This window comes from Chiloscyllium plagiosum, unplaced genomic scaffold, assembly GCF_037043375.1.
Source record: "Chiloscyllium plagiosum isolate Xiang-an unplaced genomic scaffold, Cpla_swu_hap1 HiC_scaffold_27, whole genome shotgun sequence".
NCBI lineage: Eukaryota > Metazoa > Chordata > Chondrichthyes > Orectolobiformes > Hemiscylliidae > Chiloscyllium > Chiloscyllium plagiosum.
The window spans coordinates 56,730,665-56,749,867 of NW_028270165.1; the positions used below are offsets into that span (position 1 = coordinate 56,730,665).

Here is a 19,203-nt window from a genome sequence, read left to right on the forward strand (position 1 = left end):
CATCTACCACTTCCTCAGCAAGTTCATTCCATATGCAAACCACCCTGTACCAAAACGTTGTCCCTCAGGCTCCTTTTAAATTTCTCTCCCCTCACTTTAAAAAAGATGCCTCCTAGTTTTGAGCACCTCTACACTAAGGAAGAACCCTTTGCTATTCACCCTACCTCCACTTCTCATGGTTTTATAAATCTCAATGACATCACCACTCAACCTCTTGCACTTCAGTGAAAAGTGTCCCAGTCTCTCCTTAAAACTCAAACTCTCCAGTCCTTACAACATCCTGGTAAATCTTTATTAAACCCTCTCTAATAGTATTCTTCCTATTACAGGGCCACCAGAACTGTACTGAGTACTCTGAAAGTGGCCTCACCAACATCCTGTACAACCTCAACATGATGCCCCAACCCCTATACTCCATGGTGTGAACAATGAAGGCAAGTGTGCTAAACACCTTCTTAACCACCCTGTCTCCCAGTGATGCAGCTATGCACCTGAATCCTCCCATGTCTCTGTTCTCCAACAAGGCTCAAGGCCCTACCATCACCTGTATAGGTCCACCCTTCCTTGTTTCAGCAAAATGCAACCCCTTGCTTTTATTCATACTTCTCTCATACATATACACACACATACACCCCCCAACACTCTCACAGGCTTATACTCTATACCAAGCATGCACACAAACTCACATGCACACACACAAATAACTCCAAGAAGTGCATTTGAATTGGCAGAATTATTTGCAGGTACATTCTACTTTGCTCAAAAAAGTGCAGAAACTGCAGGCAGTCAATCCATGTAATATTTTATAAATTCCTACTTTGGAACTAGAACCAGTCTGATCCAAGATTGGGGTATGACAGGCTCGAACCTCACACCTTTAATGCATTGTCTGAGCTGTAAGCATTTTTAAAAATAAAACCTTAAGTCATCTCAAGGACGTAACTTAAAAGATGTTCTGGGATTTACAGATTAATGAACCAAAACCTGCAATCCATTCTCAAAGATGGAAGACTGAACAGCAATCTAGGTTTGTTCAGTATATCCTATCAGTTGCATGACACTGTGAGCTTTTGCTATCAATTCTGTGTCTTTTGATCCGGCTCCACAGCTACCCGGTGAAGGAGCAGCGCTCAGAAAGCTAGTGCTTCCAAATAAACCTGTTGGACTATAACATGGTGTTGTGTGATTTTTCACTTTACCCAGGCCAGTCCACCACCGGCTCCTCCACATCATTTCCACTGAACACAGCCCACACCTCCCGATGCTGCCAGTAAACTTTACAATGCCGATGAAATGATGCACTCTACACTCCTGAAAAACTTACAATTTCTAATGATACTGGCTCCTCATTCACTGCTCCATCTGACAGACAACATTGGAAGCTTAGTGCAGGAGGCTGAAAGAACTGGTCAGCTTTAAAACAAAAACCTCTTGGAGCTCAAAGCTTTCAATGAGAGTCTGAGCCCGGCGGTAAGTTCAGGTAACCTTTATTGCAACCCAACTTTGTTACAGCTTCAGATCCCCCTGCAAAAAGGCAGAGAAAAAGTAGCTGCTTTTTAAACAGCTCAAGGTCAAAGTACATACATTTCCCCCCCCCCCAACCATCACCTCACATTCTTTACTATTGGTTAGCACCCAGTTGTCCCTTTGTAATTGGATCCTTGGTACAGCTGTAACCCGGAGGAAGTATTGCCTCACTCAACAATTTCAACCCGTACTCTGTGTCCAAGTAAGTTTCTGCTCGCTCATTTGCCAGGAAGGGGCAGCGTAGAGTCAACCAGACTGCTGCGGGTCTGGAGTCACGTGTAGGCCAGACCGGGTAAAGGATGCAACTTGGCCATCACTGTTTCAATTCCCCTACAGGTGAACTCGCTGGTGCCTCCGCAGGGCGGAGGAGCAGGTGTAAGCCTTCTTGCACTGACAGCAGGTGAACGGCCTCTCACCTGTGTGGACCCGCCGGGGGGTCAGCAGGGTGGAGACCTAGGTAAAGCACTTCCCGCATTCTGGGCAGCTGAAGGGCCTCTCCCCTGTGTGAACCCGTTGGTGGGTCAGCAGGTGGGAGGAATTGCTGAAGGCCTTCCTGCACTTGGGGCAGGGGAACGGCCTCTCCCCGGTGTGGCTGCGCCGATGAGAGTCCAGGGAAGATGGGAAACAGAAGCTTTTCCCGCAGTCATCACACTTCCATCGTTTCTCCAAAAGGTGGGATTCCTCGGGTTTCTCCATGGCTGACGCTTCAGTTACACGCAAACACGCATATAGCCCCTCCCTGCTGTCAATACCTCTTTCCAGGCCATATAGCAGTTACACGCTCCACACTCAGTGCGCTGCAACAGTAGGGTCTCTTATCCAGTCCCACTGATGCTGAAAACGTACTCAAACAGGAACCAAAAAGCTTTGCTCCTTCTCACAGAATCATAGTTGAAATTTGTTGCAGTCCGAATGGACTGAGTGACTGTCAGACACTGACGTCAAAGTGAGGACTGCAGATGCTGGAGAGTCGGTGTCGAAAAGTGTGGCATTGGAAAATCACAGCAGGTCAGGCAGCATCTGAGGAACAGGAGAGTCAATGTTTCGGGCATAAGCCCTTCATCTGTTGATTTTGAATCTGACTTCAGATTTTCAAATACTCTGCAAAAAGAGATTACAAAAGTCATCACTGTCAGTGCAGGGTAGAAATTCAGAACAAGCAATTCTACTTTCTGTGGAATATTCTTTTGTTGTTCCACAAAATTGAAAGCACCATCCCACTCTCTCTCCCCCTCTGTTCTCACTCCGCTCTAACTAATTCCCCTGAAGGTGCTGATTCAGGATCTTACAGGGGCAGAAAAAGCAAAAACATCAAGACTGACATCTGTCTGAATTTTGGATAACTCCACCTGAAAATTAATATCTTTAACAACATTGGGATACTGCTGAGTGTGAGCAGGTCTGATTTTGGGAAGCAAAAACAAAAGTGTCAATTCAGGGTGAACCTGAAATGCAGCTTCTTGAGGAAGGACCAGACACAAAATGGTTAATGACCCAGGAAGGTGGGAGCAAAATGAGACATCAAGGCATTAACACCAATACACTTCAGTCAAACTCTTCAGCTCCCAGTCAGGGCAGAACATGCTCTGAAAGTCCAGCCTTCACAACCACACTTCTGCTTTCACTGAAGACAATTAGAGTCACATAGCACAGAAACAGACCCTTTGGCCCAACCTGACCAGATTTCCTAAATTAATCTAGTCATGTTTGCCATCACTTGGCCCCTATATGGGCCGGATGCTGGCAGCTGGGACTATCTTGTCAGCAAGGACGAGTTGGATCGAAGGGCCTGTTTCTGTGCTGTACATCTCTATAACTCCAGTCGCATTTGCCATCACTTGGCCCCAATCCACTGAACCCTTTGTATTCATACACTCATCCACATGCCTTTTAACTGTTGGAATTCTAGCAGCCCCCACAACTTCCTCTGGCAGCTCATTCCATAAAAGCACCACTCTTTTCATGAAAAAGTTGCCCCTGAGGTCTCTTTTACATTTCCCCACTGCCCTCACCCTGAACCTATGATCCTCCAGTTCGGGACTTTCCCATTGCAAGGGAAAGACCTTGTCTATTTCCCCTATCCATACCCCTCATGATTTTATAAAAGTCTCAGACTCAGGCGCGATGGGGAAAAAAGCCCCACCCCATTCTTCTGTCCCTCCTCACCCGGGTAATTAAGACACATACCTGAGTTTGTGGAGTCTGCTCCCTCCCTGGATTCACTCCAGTTGCCACAAGTGAACAGATTCCCCCCACACACTCTCAGGACGAAGAATTGCCGAGAGGGAGGGAGTTTCATGCAAACTGACAGGGCCACTTCCGCGTTGTGATGCCTTCAATGGGTCAGGGTGGGGTAGGGAATGGGAAAATGGGCGAGACGAAGGGTTGTGGCGCGGCTAGTTATTTGCTCAAGGTCTCCTCTCCTGACTACTTTGCTTTAAATGATTTGACACACGAGTTACTTTGCCCCAACAATACTAATAGTTACATCGAAGGGAGAGAGAATTCATCAAGTTGGGCACTATCAGAATTCATCAAGTAGGGCACTATTAGACAACACCCTCAATATACAGAATCTAATCCTTGCCATCCTAAAGCCATGTGTCTGTAAGGAGTCTCAGACCATAATTATTCACTTCAATGTGTGCAGTCAATTCATTCAATTTTGTTACAATGCGGCACATGTTCAGACTCACCGTTTCAATGTTTGTGATCTTTAGAATCCAGTTTTGATTGCTGGTACATTTACTCTCCTTGTCCCTTTCTCTAATGTTCATTTCCCACATCACCTCACCGGCCTTGATTTGAATTGGCCATGCTAAATTGCCTATAATGATGACGGATATGCAGGTTAGGTGGGTTAGCCATGGGGAATGCAGGGTTACACAGTTACATAGTAATAGAAGCAGGAGAAGGCCATTTGGCCCGTCCAACCTGCTCCGCCATTCATTAAGATCAGGGCTGATCTATTCACCATCTGAGATCCTCCTCCCTGCATTGTCCCAACTACCCTTAATTACCCTACCATTGCAAAAACCCATCCAACTGTGTCTTGAATATACTTAATGAAGCTGTCTCTACTGCTTCCTGGGGCAGAGAATTCCATAGATTCACTACACTCCAGGAAAAGCAGTTCCTCCTCAACTCTGTCCTAAATTTACTCCTCCTAATCTTGAGCCTGGTTTCATTCACCAGTAGAAATGACTCATTAAGTCGAGCTTCATCCTCACAGTGCAATGAATTCCCACTTTGCACCAAAACCTCGGATTTACTCACTCACTCAGTTGCTGTCTCACAAATGCAAGATTTCATTGTAACTTCTTCTGCTCCCATTAAGGGTAAACATCTTTGAAAGCTCCTCTTAAACTCCAGCCTTCACAATCACACTTCTACTGTCACCGAAGATGATTAGAGTCATACAGCACAGAATCAGACCCTTTGTCCATTCACACATCATTCCTGATGAAGTGCTCGGGACCGAAATGTCGACTCTCATGGTCCTCAGATGCTGCCTGACCTACTGCCTTTTTCTAGCACCACACTTTGACTCTGATCTCCAGCATCTGCAGTTCTCACTTTCTCCACATCCCAAAGTATCACCATTTAAATAATACACTGTCTTTCTGCTTTTTTTTCCATAGCAAAGGCTATAACTTCACATTGTGGGACTGCATTTGCCACGTGTTTGCAAATTGTGGTCTTCTCTACTTCGGGGAGACTGAGTGTAAACTTGGGGAACGGATTGGCGAGCATCGCAGCTGGGTCCGCAGAGGCTGACCAGACCTCCCAGTCACCATCGATTTTAATTCCCCTTCCCACTCCCTTTCTGACAAGAACATCATAGGCTTCCTCTATTGCCACAACGAACCAAACCGCAAATTAGGGAACAACACCCCATCTTCCGCCCGGGCAGACTACAGCCTGCAGGACCCAACATCGAGTTCTCCAATTTCAAGTAATTTCCCTTTCCATCCCCCGACTCCCTTCTCAGCCCCGTGCCCCTCACTACCACTCCTTCCTGCCACCAACCTGATTTCTTTCGCCCACTGACTAATCAGGCCGTACCCTCTCCCTATTTTCACCTATCCCCACTTTAGCCCCAGCCCCATCCCCAGTCCTGAGGAAGGGTTACACCCGAAACATCGACTTCTTCATTTCCTGATGCCGCCTGGTTTGCTGTGTCCTTCCAGCCTCCTGCCTGTCTATTTTGCCAATTGAGACACACACCTGGACCACGTTTCCAGAGTCTGTTCCCTCCCTGGGTTCACCCCATTTCCTTTCAGTTGCTGCAAGTCAACAATTGAACTCCGGAAAGAAATAGAAATGGAAAAGGAGGCGAGAAAAAAAAAGTGCCATACTGACAGATCTCAGACAGAGGAAGGAGTTTGCAGTCTGGGTGAAGCTTAATGTTGATTCAGAAAGAGAGGAGCAAGAGTAGCATCTTCAGAAACTCATGGTCCAACTTCCGCATCCAGACAATGGGGTGGCTCTGATTGGCAGGAGGACCAGTCTCCTTCCGGTCCTCCGTGGTTCCCTATTGGGCCATCAAAAAAAGGTCGCGCGCCTTTTTTTTGCGGAAAGCAATGAGCATGCCCAGAGTTTAGCTGACACCGGTGGGCATGTGCGCTGCGTTGCTGACACTGGAAAACATGCGCAGTATGTTCACTGGGGATGCTGGTGTTTCTTCGAGAAAGTGTGGACTGCAGATGCTGGAGACCAGAGTTGAAAAGTGTGGTGCTGGAAAAAGATAGCAGGCCAGGCAGCACCCGAGGAGCAGGAGAATCGACGTTTCGGGCTTAAGATTCCTGAAGAAGGGCTTATGCCCGAAACGTCGATTCTCCTGCTCCTCGGATGCTGCCTGGCCTGCTGTCTTTTTCCAGCACCACACTTTTCAATGCTGGTGTTTCTGTCAGATGTTAAGAGTCCAAATGCCAATAGGAAAAAAGGGGTAGAGCCACAATTTGTTTTTCCCTGTGATTCGACATTGTATTACTTTTGCATTCTGTCTGGCTGCTCAACTTTGGTATGTCTTTTCCCCAGGTTTACCCCGAGTCCAGAAGTGGAGGGCATGGGTTTAGGGTGAGAGGGGAAAGATTTCTGAGGGGCAACCTTTTTGCACAGACGCTGGTGCGTGTCAGTCAAATGAAGTGGTGAAGACTAGTACAATGATAATATTTAAAATGCATCTGGATGGGGATATGAATAGGACAGATTCAGAGGGATAAGGGGCCAAATACTTGCAAATGGGTCACTAGATTATTTTAGGATATCTGGTCAGTATGGACCGAAGGGTATGTTTCTGTGCTCTTTGACGCTATTTCTAGATAGTTGGAACCAACTTCACAAGACGAGGACTAGGCCATTCACCCCTTACAGTCAAGATCAGAGTGGTGCTGGAAATGCACAGCAGGTCAGGCAGCATCCAAGGAGCAGGAACATCAACGTTTCAGGCAAAAGCCTCGAATGCTGCCTGACCGGCTGTGCTTTTCCAGCACCACTCTAATCTTGACTCTAACCTCCAGCATCCGCAGTGCTCACCTTCGCCCATTCACCCCTTCCAGCCTCTCCTGAGCAGTGGCCTGACTGCGCTTATTTCAGTGAAAGTTTTAGAAAGATTTCAGCAGCTCTTTTAAAAAAACTTGAACGTGCTTTCTGACTTTAATGATGTTTCTGAATATATCATTTTAGGTATTCTCAATTTTGAAGATCAGCCATTTCTCACCCCTCCCGACTCCCAGGCAGAGTCATTACGATCCATTATCTCCCTCTCTCTGTCCTTTGAAGGGTTTGATACCGTGGTCAAATTTGATACAGTTGTCAAATATGGTTCGAGGCTCGAGAAAGGACGGGTGTGGTGGGGGCTGGGGAGAAAAGAGACCGAATGGATGGGGGAACAGAGAGAGAGAAAATGGACGGGGGGCAGAGGGTGGGGGTAGAGAGAGACTAGGGGGTACAGAGAGAGGATGAGTGGGGTTGATAGAGAAATTGGGCGGGGGAGAGAGAGTGGGAGTGGCGGAGAAGTGGGAGATGGCACAGGGCAGGGTGACACTAGGCACACGGATACACAAGGTGGCCACTGAGCCATCAGTTGGCCAACTTGACACACAAGATGGCCGCCGGATCACAATATGGAGAGAAACAGCAGAGCAGATACAGACACTGCCTGGGGCCACTAGAATACCAGCACAATGGACTCACAACCCAGCTGATTAGTTTAAGGCGGGGGGTGGGGGGGAGAATACACATGAGTAATGAACACTGCCCGCCGAAGTGTCTGGGTCCAGCCAACACCTCTTATAGAAGTGCTAACAGCTTGATACAGACTCAATACCAAATGCTAATAGCCAGGGCTGCAGGAATCCTCCTTCTCAGGAAGAGCAATTAGCGCCCATTACTACAACAATGGATTTCCATGCAGACATTGAAATGGACAATGTCTGCACTGAAACTGACAACGACTGTGCGGAAATTAACAAAGGCTGTGCCTGAACTATCAACGAATCTACAAGGATTACCATAAACAAATCATGTTACAAAGACAATAATCTCATCCCTGACCGATTGTATCATAAGATGTATAAAGGTTTCTTGACGTGTGCTCTGGGTCGAGAGAAGTCTCGCAGCTGACACTGTGCTGTTGGTGTCTTTCTCTCCCCTCACCCTGATGGCCACCTTTGTGTGTGGCTGCATCAAGCTGTGCGTGGATCCCTGGTGTGCAAACACCAAGTGTCACTACGTATTGAGGTTCTACCTGTCCCCGGTGTTGCGAAGGTTGGGCCTGGCCTCGCTGCCGCGGAACGCTCCGAGTAGTTGGACCATTCCGTATCACCTGTCCTTCGTGGAGAAGTTTGTGAAGAAAAACACCTTTGACCACAAGTCCATGAAGAAGTGGTCAGCACGTAGTGTCCTTGAGACCCTTTGGGAAAAGGAGAGGGCGGATTCTATCGAACGGTTCCCTGAGCAGACTGTCAAAGCCTCATCGCCAGAACTTTCCAACAAGCACCAAGACATGGCTTGGCTGGTGGTGAGAAGGGCTATGCCTGTGAGATCCTTTATGCATGCCCAGACTCTCAGCCGCACCACACGCTGCCCTCGAAGCGGCTGCGGGGGAGACGAGACTGTCACACACCTCCTTCTGGAATGTGCCTACGCAGAAGAAGTCTGGAGAGGAATGCAGTGGTGGTTGTCGAGGTTCGTCCCGAGCAGTGCCGTGACACGGGACTCCGTGCTCTACGGCCTGTTCCCAGGGACACACACCGAGACGAACATCAACTGTGCCTGGAGGATCATCAACTCGGTGAAGGATGCTCTCTGGGCGGTCCGAAACCTGCTGATCTTCCAGCTGAAGGAGCTGACCCTGTCTGAGTGTTGCAGACTGGCACATTGCAAGGTCCAGGACTACGTGTTGAGGGATGCGCTGAAGCTTGGGGCAGCTGCCGCCAAGGCGCGATGGGGAAAGACCACCGTGTAACATCTGCCTGCCGAAAGAAGAACAGGGGGCCCACACAGTCATTTGGGCTCTGCTGACGCCTCAGCTAAAAATGTAATCGTACAGACCTGTAAATAGGAATGATTACTCTGTTTTCGGAATGCAGACAAATGGAATGTTTACATATGTATGGCATGTCCAGTTGTACAGATCATCAAAGTATTTTATGAACAAAGTATATTTTTGAAATAAAAAAAAAAATCTGTTCTTAACAGGGCACCCACTCAGTAGGTGGGTTCTGCTGAAGCCACAGCTAAATACTAAGAGACTGGATGGTTAATAAAGGGAACTGTAAATAGGATAACTGTAAATTCGATTAATTCAATCTGTTCTTTGTAATGTGAAGACATGCAATGTATATATCTATGAACGACATGACAAATTGTACAAATACCAAAGATTTATTTCTATGAATAAAGTATATTTTGAAATTTAAAAAAAGTCTTTCTCTCCCCGGAGCCCCGGTATTTCCTTGTGCAATAAACTCTGTCATTGAACCCCAATTCGAGCCTGGTGTATTTCAGGGGAGAGAGAATGGATGGGGTGGCAGATGGTGGGGGGAGCGAGAGAAAGATAATGGATGGTGGGGGCTGGAAGAATGGACATGGGACAGAGGGTGGGATGAGAGAGAATAGATGGGTGTAGAAGGTGGGGAGATGGACTGCACAGGGGCTGAGGAATGAAACGACAGGGGTACAGAGGGTTGCGTGAGAGAGAATGGACATGGTGTTTGGAGTATAGAGGGAGAATGGGCAAGAACCTTGGGATGGAGAGAGAATGAACAAGGGGCGCTGTGGTTGGCGGTGGGAATGGACAGGGGGAGCTGTGGGTGGTGGGAGGAAAGAACGGGGGTGCTGTGAGTGGTGAGGGAGAATGGATAGGGGGCGCTGGAGTGGCGGGGAAGAAATGGACAGGGAGCGCGGTGTGTGGCGGGGGCTAATGGACAGGGGGCGCTGTGTGTGGCCAAGATCAAAAAGGTTGATGACAGTCAACACTTATCAGATTGTTTCCCGAACAGAAAAACTTGCACTGGAGACTCCCAGAAGAGGGGTGTTGCATCTGTATTCCTTCAATTAGATTTGAAATATCTTTGTGTATCTGAATTGTTCAGGGATACCTGGTACATAGAGAGATGGCTTTGGTTGTTGGAGGTCAGTCATCTCAGTTCCAGAACGTCTCTGCAGGAATTCATAGGGTAGTGTCTTCTTAGGCTCAACCATCTTCATCAATGACCGTCCTCCATCATAAGGTCAGAGGTGGAGATATTCGCACAATGTTCAGCACGATTCACAACTCCTCACAAACTGAAGCAGTTCAGTTTGAAATGCAACAAGATCTTAACAATATCCAATGGGCTCAGGAGTGGCAAGCAACATGTCTGCCATACCAACGCCAAACAATGACTCATCCCCAAAAGAGAGAATCTGACCACTGCCCCGTGATATTCAACAGTGTTACTGTCACTAAACACCACACTATCAACATTCTTGGGGTTTACCATTGACCAGAAACTCAACTAGACTAATCACAGACACAATGGCAACAAGAGCAGACAACAGGTCAGGCATACTGTGACTCCCCAAACCCTGCCCATCTTCTACAAATCACAAGTCTGCAGTATATCGGACTACTCTCCCACCAGCTTGGATGGGTGCAGCTTCAACAACATTCAAAAAGCTTGATACCATCCAGGACAAAGTCGCCTGCTTGATTGGCACCATCTCCACATACATCCACTCCCTATGCCCCACTGTTGAGAAGCAGGAGTGTGTACGATCTACAAGACACAACACTGAAATTCACCAAAGATCCTTAGAAAATGCCTTCCAAACCAACAACCACTTCCATCTAGAAGGATCAGGCAACAGATACTTGGGAACACAACTTCTTGCAAGTACCCCTCCAAGCCACTCATCATCTTGACTTGGAAATATATTGCTGTTCCTTCAGTGTTGCTGGGTCTAAATCCTGGAATACCCTCCGTAAGGACATTATGTGTCACCGTACAGCGTGTGGACCACAGCAGTTGAAGAAGGCAGTTCACCATTACCTTTTCAAGCGGAACTAAATGCTGGCCAGCCAGCAATGCTCATGTACCACGAGTAACTTTTAATAAATGATTGAAACGGAGGATTGGAAACTGCAAACTAAAAAAAAACAACCTTCAGGTAGAACAGACGTCGGGCTTTGATTCGGTCCTTATTTGAGGACAGATAAAGAGTGTTATACTGACACTGAACTGGAAATAGAGAGTTAAACACCTGTAGTGTTTCACTCAGTGTATCAATCGAAAATCGATTAAAGATTAGCTCTTGACGTGTCCGTCATTAACACATAGAAAAAGACGGTTAAGAAGGCATATGGGACTCTTGATTTCATCTCTTTAATGGCTGTTGTAGTACCCACAATTCCATGCGATCCAGACACCGCTCTATGGGCCGTGAGCAGTGTTCATAGTGCGCATGTGTGAGCTCGGAATGTGGCCCCGCCCCTCGTCGTTCGGATGGACGGGGAAACCAATCTTTTGGAAATCCTGGAGGACCAGAAGGGGCCTGGTCCTCCTGCCAATCAGAACGCCCGCCACTGTCTGAATGCGGAAGTTCGACCATGAGCTTCTGAAGTTGCTGTTGCTCCTCTCTCTCTGAATGAAGATTGAGCTTCAGTCCAGACTGCATCTTCCTTCCTCTGTTTAACATCTGGGAGTACCGCACTCTCTTTTCTCGCCCTCTTTCCCATTTCTTTTCTCATCCTTGGGTTCAGCTGTTGGTTTGTAGGAGCTGAGGGTAAAAGAAAGTCAATCGAGGTGAAGGGACAGACTCTGGAAAAGGTTGGTCTAGATCTGTGCCTGTTAATGTTTGACAGCTTTGTTTCCTGAGCTTGACACATTTACTTGTCTGGCAAAAAAGGATGGCGTCTTGATCCATGTTGGGGATGGAAGTGGATTATGCTGTGGGTGACTTACTCGTAGTAGACCAATAAGTATTAGATAAGTAATCATGACACACAAACCTTGGGTTATTGACTGTCTATTTGGGAGCTCACAAGTCACTCCGACGAGTAACAGAGAGTTGTATATAGGTTACAATCATTTAACAATTAACAAACTGTTAATTGCAGGAATTTGAGGAACCTAAGTCACTTTGCCCAGCGACACAGTGTCTGGATAGTGTTGGTTAGTAGCTGATAAGTATACAATAGGTCCTTGCAAAGAGAAGGATATTCCCACGCAAGGAAATAATTTGGTTATCAGGTAGCAGTACAACTGCAAGGCTTAGTGTCTCTGTTAAGTCAGGGAATTAAAGGTAGTTGGGACAATGCAGGGAAGAGGAGCTTAGACAATGGATGCATCAGCCCTGATCTTAATGTAGGCTGGAAGGGCCAAATGGCCTACTCCTGCTTCTATTACTATGAAACTATAACCCTGCATTTCCCATGGTTAACCCACTTAACCTGCATATCCCTGGGCACTGTGGGCAATTTAGCATGGCCAATCCAAATCAAGACCGGTGAGTAATGTAGTGATGTGGAGCCAGAGGGTGGGTAGGCCACCCTGATGCCAGTCGCCCTGAGAGCTAGACGGTGGGTAGGCTGTTCTGAGCACTGTCATCCTGATAAGGGGTAATCGGGACGGGCTATCCTAGAGGTGGTCGAAAGGTGTCAGAGCAGAGAGCCAGAAAGCATGTAGGGGCGGGCTGAGATCCGGAAGGCTTGTGGGCTACCTTACACGCTGTCGTCCCAGGGAAGGGGACGGGCTGTCCTAGAGGTGGCCGAAAGGTGTGCCAGGATAGCCCACTGCTCGGAGGTGCAACAGGGTGGGTGAGAGCCCAATGGTACGTAGGGGCAGACCGAGAGCCAGAAGGCGGGTAGCCGTCCTCAGCGCTGTCACCCCGGGCAGGTACCGGGCGGGCTGTCCTAGAGGTGGTCGAAAGGTGTGTCAGGGCGGACCGAGAACTGGAAGGGGCATGGGGTGGACCGAGAACCGGAAGGTGGGTAGGGGCGGGCTGCCTTAGAGTGGTCGGAAGGTGGGAGGGATGGGGGCTTGCTGGGTCTGTATTGTCTGCACTTTTGTATGTAACAGGATTGTCTAATGTATAACTGTCACTGCTGTTGTCTCTTTATATCTTTGTGAAACTGGGATTTGAGGTTTGTCCTCATGTCCCTGAAAAATGTATGGTAGGGTTTGGGGCCTGGCTTTGCTGCTCCTCTCCCTTGTAAAATTGCTGTCTCTTGTATCAGCTGTAAATATAACTGTTTGTTGTAAACTGTTTTTGTAATTTGTTTAATAAAATAATATGTAGTGATGTGGAAAATGAATATCAGAGAACAATAGAAAGGGACAAGGAGAGTAAATATACCAGCAATGAAAACTGGATACTAATGTCACAAAAACTGAAATGATACATGGTGAGTCTGAACGTGTGCCACATTGTAACAAAAGTGAATGAATTAACTGCACTCATTGAAATGAATAATTATGGTCTGAGATTCCTTACAGACACATGGCTTCAGGATGGCAAGGATTGGATCCTGAATATTGAGGGGGGAGTCAGATGGGAAGCTAGGTAAAGGCAGAGGGTTGGCACTGCTCATCAAAGCACTGAGCACACGGTAGTCTGGTGTCAGCTCGGGTTTCAGGGCCTGATTTCTCTGTCCTCTGATCTCCCTGTTCCCACTGAGTAAGATGTTGGTCTGTTCTCAGCTTTGCTGGACTTCTCCTGAAGCTTTCACACCTCTTTTACAGCTTCCAGAACAAGAAAACATTCAGAGCTGAAAATGTGTTGCTGGAACAGCGCAGCAGGTCAGGCAGCATCCAGGGAACAGGAGAATCGATGTTTCGGGCATAAGCCCTTCTTCAATAAAACATTCAGTCAATCGAAAGCCAACCCACAATCTCAGCCTGTCACCCATCCAGACACAGAGTGTAGTCACAGCAGGGAATCAAACAAGAAAAATGAAACAAAATCAGAAATAAATAATGGCTTAATGTTTGTTCATTAGGAAGTAAACCAGAAATAGGGCTCTCCCAGGATTCTGATAGTGCCCTACTTGAGGAATTCTCTCTCCATTCGATGTAACTATTAGTACTGGTGGGACAAAGTAACTCGTGTGCCAAATCATTTAAAGCAAGGTAGTCAGGAGAGGAGACCTTGAGCAATTAACTAGCTTTATTCGTTGCCATTGGGGAATACCTCTTAGTTCAAAATAAAGTCCGACGTATTCCAATAAAATACAGAATGTTACAAGTTTTATGGTAAAGCACAAGCCCCACTCTCCAATAATAATGCAACTGAGGGGCAGTCGTAAGGTTCACATACATTGTCCAGACCTACGTTTCTTAATTTCTACAAAACTGAATGTAATCTTATACTGCAGGTTCAGCTCAGCTCGAATTACCACTAAGGGACAGAGAGAACCAATCCATCATTCTCTGAAGCAGCACAGTCTAATGGCCTGAGGAGCAGAGACAGCCTGCAGCTGCAAGGTCAGGCTATCAAAACAGAATTCCATAGCCAGGGCTCAGACAGCATTATGTTAACAGGCTACATTTTACTGCAAACATTGCTTTGTGACAAAATGGCTTCCATGCAGTTTTGTCAATTTTGATCACATTCTCCCACAATCCCTCCTTTTTTATTGAAAAGAGGAGATTGGGGGTGTAAGCAAAAGGGGGAGTATACCCAGAGCCAGGGGTTGGTGCTTGGAGATCGGACTGATAGTCCTCGGGTTCAGTAAGGACAGGGGCAGAAGGCTCCAGGGATTGGGAATCATCATCAGAGGTTTATCAGGAATGGAAAATCTCGGCATCTGGGAGATCGCTGGAGGGGAGGGCCACAACAGTGAACTGAGCACAGGATTGTCTGCGGGGTGACTTTGATTTCCAATCGAGCAGTTCCAAAGGCAGGGGGAAAGAAAGCTGCAAGTTGCTCAAACTCCATAAGGGCTCGCTTGGTACGAGTTCAGGATGGATGGGGATATGGGCACATACCTAGCAGCTAGAGTGGTTGACCTTCTGTGCATAAAAAAAGTATTAAACTGTAATTCCTGTTTACTAGAGGTTATCAGGCCCAATCAAACATAGTTAGTGAAAGAAAGATAATGAATAGTGCAGTGAAAGGCAGAATGATCAGGCTGAGTCATTCACGGATGAAGGCTGAAGATGTGTCTCTGACGGGGTCTTCTGGTGTTCCTCCAGGAGGTGGCGCTCATTTGCATTGTGTTGTGTGTGTCCATGCGGCCTCCCCTTGACCCTGACTGCTGACCGGGTAACCCAGCAGGACTAGGAACGGGCCTTTCCATCTCAGCTCCAATTTGCCCCGGTCCTAATGCTGAGGCTTGGCGTACCCATGAATGTAAACTCTGAAGAGTTTTGGTGAACTGATGCAAATATTTCCCACTTGTCCAACACTAGAGTGTCAGCTGTTTCAGCCATTGGGATGGTTTTGATTCATCTACTAAATACATCTACTCTTATTCGACAATGTTCATAAAAATGTACCCGAGGTGATTCTATAAAAGCAAGTTGTAGACAGGGAAAAAGGCCGACCAGGCAAGGAGGTGGTTAACAAACACACTCTCTCTGGATCAATGATGCTGGAAGAGCACAGCAGTTCAGGCAGCATCCGAGGAGCAGCAGCAAAGTCGACGTTTCGGGCAAAAGCCCTTCGTCAGGAATAAAGCTCTCTCTGTCTGCCTGCGCCTCTCACTCTCTCTCTGCCTGCCTGCACCTTTCTCTCCCTCATTGCCTGCTTGCGCCCCCTCTCTCTCTCTGGCTGCTTATGCCCCCCTCTGCCTGCGCGCCTCTCTCCCTCTCTGTAACACTCGTCAACTTTCTACATGTCTCAGTTAATAGTTGCCCAATGTGTCCTGTGTGCCAAATTCATTCAAGTCTGGATGTCCTGAAGCGAGCAATTATATTTCAGATTTCTACTCGTCAATTAAAACTAATGTTGGGCACTCAAACAGATTGGGGGCATCCTGAAGCATGCCACGGACCTCAGTGTGGGTCCAGGGCTTATCAAATAGGGTTTCACCTCTCGTAACCCTGGGGTAAGCAAATTCATTATTACTAACTTTGTAAAGCACAAGTGCTCTCAGCAGTATTACGTCCAGACGCTAGGACCCTGTTGAGTTCTCTCACTAGTATCTTGTGGCTGAGTAGGGAGAATTGTATCAACATTTCTAACAGCACTTTTGTCCCTGGCCAGCTTTCCCCTTTATTTTGGACCCAACAAAAGCAGCAACCACCCTCGATAATTCATCTCTCAAAGGATATCGGCCGGTGACCTGGCAGGACCAGGGTAACTCCTGCCTGACTCGCCAACTGTGGGGGATGGAAATAAAGCCCCATGTCAGGAAAGAATTTGTTTATCAGGAAGTAGTACAGCTGCAAGGCCAACCGTCTCCGCTGAGCCTGGGAAACACAAGCTTTAGCAAGCAGGCACTAAGCTGAGATTCAAAATGGTTTCCAGGCTTTAATATGTGACCAAATGGCTGACCCAAATCTAACAATTCTCCCACATCATCGCAGGGAATAAAACAAGAAAAATGAGACAAAATGAGAAATAAATTGGCGACCGTGCTTAATGTTTGTTCATTACGAAGTAAACAAGAAATAGCAGTCTCCCAGGACTCTTATGGTGCCCTACTTGAGGAATTCTGTCCAACAAGTTTAATTGGAAGCATTAGCTTTCGGAGTGCAGCTCCTTCATCAGGGGATTGTGGAATATAAAATTGTAAGACACAGAATTTATAGCAACAGTTTATAGTGTGATGTAACTGAAACGATACATTGAAAAAGACCTGGATTGTTTGTTAAGTCTCTCATCTGTTCGAATGACCATGATAGTTTCAGTTCTTTCAAATGTAAATCACAAAACCTCTTAAAATAGTTAAATCCTCAAGTGAACTTTACCAATTGGTGTTGCGTCAGCCCAGATAATGTATTGAAGGTGTGAGTTCCCCTGTGTGAGACTCTGTGCCACAATGGTTAAACTGATTTACAGAATCTTACATGGATTCATGCAGTTTTTGAGCAAAGTAAGACATAATTCTGCAAGTACGAATTCACTCAACAAACTTGTGCGTATGTGTGTGTGTGTGTGTGTGTGGGGGGGGGGGGGGGGGAGATGTATATTTGCAGATACATTCTATGTGCATTTTTTTAAGGAAAAATCTGCAGGCAGTCAATACATGTAATAGTTTGTAAATTCGACTTTGGAAACAGAACCAGTCTGACTCAAGATTGGGATACAGACAGACTCTGACCTGACACTTTTAATGCATTGTCTGAGCTGAGATGTGAGCTTTTGCTATAAAACCTTGTTATCTCGAGAAGGTGACAACAAGAAATTCTGGGATTTACATTGTAATGAGACCTACAACCTATTTGAAAAGGTGGAAGACTTAACAATCCAGGTTTGTTCAATATACCATTTCAGTGGCAGGACACTGGAATGTTTTGCTCTAAATTGTGTCTTAGGATCTTATCCTCCACAACCACCTGATGAAGAGGCAGCACTCCAAAAGTTACTGCTTCCAAAGAAGCCTGTTGGACGACAACCTGGAGTTGTGTGATTCTAGAATCTGGTTTCTAGTATCTGCAGTCCTTGTTTTTACCTAGTTGCATTTAACCCTACTGTGAATCCTCTTGCAAGGATGCCTGCATTGAAGAAGTTTTCCTCCTCTCTCTACAAGAATCTCAAGGAATCCCTTTCCCACTGCAACTCCCAGGTCATTTCCTCTGCCCTGAAGCTCTTCAATCATGTCCTGAAACAGACTCGCTACCACAGCCACATTTGCTTCCTCAGTGCCGCCTCCGTAACCAACTCATCCTACACGGACTCCGGACCACCTTTAACCAAGCAGAGTTCGGATCCGAACAGGCCACTCCACCCTCCTGTCTGACCTATCACCTTCATTCCCACCCCCATTCACCCATTGTACTCTTTGCTACCTTCCCCCACCCTCCTCTCTGACCTATCCCCTCCATCCCCACCCCCATTCACCGATTGTACTCTATGCTACTTTCTCCCCACCCCCACCCTCCTCTCATTTATCTCTCCACTCTGCAGGCTCTATTCCTGATAAAGGGCTTTTGCCTGAAACGTCGATTTTCCTGCTCCTCGGATGCTGCCTGAACTGGTGTGCTTTTCCAGCACCACTCTAATCAAAAGTGGATTGGCCATGTTGAATTACCCATAGTGCCCAGGGATGTGCATGTTAGGTTGGATTGGCCATGCCAAATAGTGCTGTGAGAAACAAATCAATTTAATCAATTTAATCAATAATTTTCAGTCTGAGTCAAAGAGTTCCGAAGCAGCACATTTATTCGAACATCTTGCAAGATGGGTGGCTGTATGAAGACAGACATACCCGACAGTAAAATACAGAGTTTTTTATACTTTTCTGAGGGCTCTCTCAACACCCTACACTGAGCAATAAACCTATCATAAGTGTCTATTTCATTCTATTTTTTTTCCCATGGTGTGTGTGCAGGTGTGAGACACAGTGAAAGACACAAAGTGCACAAATCTTTATTCAATTTCCAACACCAGGAAGATAGGAAAACACACTGGTGGCCAGTGACAAACACTGCCCTTCACATCAAAGGGCAGTGCTGTGTGATCAAAACAGTGAAGGGGAGGGTACGGACTAAATCAAAATAGAGTTGGAGGGAGAAATTATGCACTCCACTCCCTGCGGCGCCCACCTCTCCCTGAACAACTCCAGGGTGTTGGTAGACACCGCGTACTCCTTCTCCAAGGACACCCGGACCCTAACGTATCTATTTCATTCTATCCCTTTATTTGGTGATTACTTGCACCCGTTATTCCTTCATTTGGTAATTCCCTGCACCCAAGCCTAAGCCTATCATGCTTATTAATTACTTCACCTGCTTTTCTTTAAATCTGCCTTATTTGGCTGTCCTTGTTCGTTACAGCCTTCCTGTTGATTTGTCCAGTTCCTCTTATCGAACCGTCTGACTTCTGAGATCATCCTTTAATATCTTGATAGTCCAAAACGCGGACCTACAAACTATGAGCTTATTGCGAAATGCCCCTGCTGCCCTTTTATTTGTGGTCAGCTACAAGTAATTTCCTTGCTTAAAACTATTTCTTAAAAGACCCTTTATATTCTTTAAAATCAACGTACAACTGACAACCTGAAATTTATCTCTATCAATCCCT

At 46.6% G+C, this 19,203-nt stretch overlaps 1 protein-coding gene across 1 annotated transcript in view; it reads right to left on the minus strand.

Annotated features, from left to right (window-relative positions):
- The window catches only part of LOC148144204 (uncharacterized), a 443,218-nt gene that overhangs the window by 347,001 nt on the left and 77,014 nt on the right, over nt 1–19,203 (minus strand). The gene's annotated exons all lie outside the window — the stretch shown is intronic.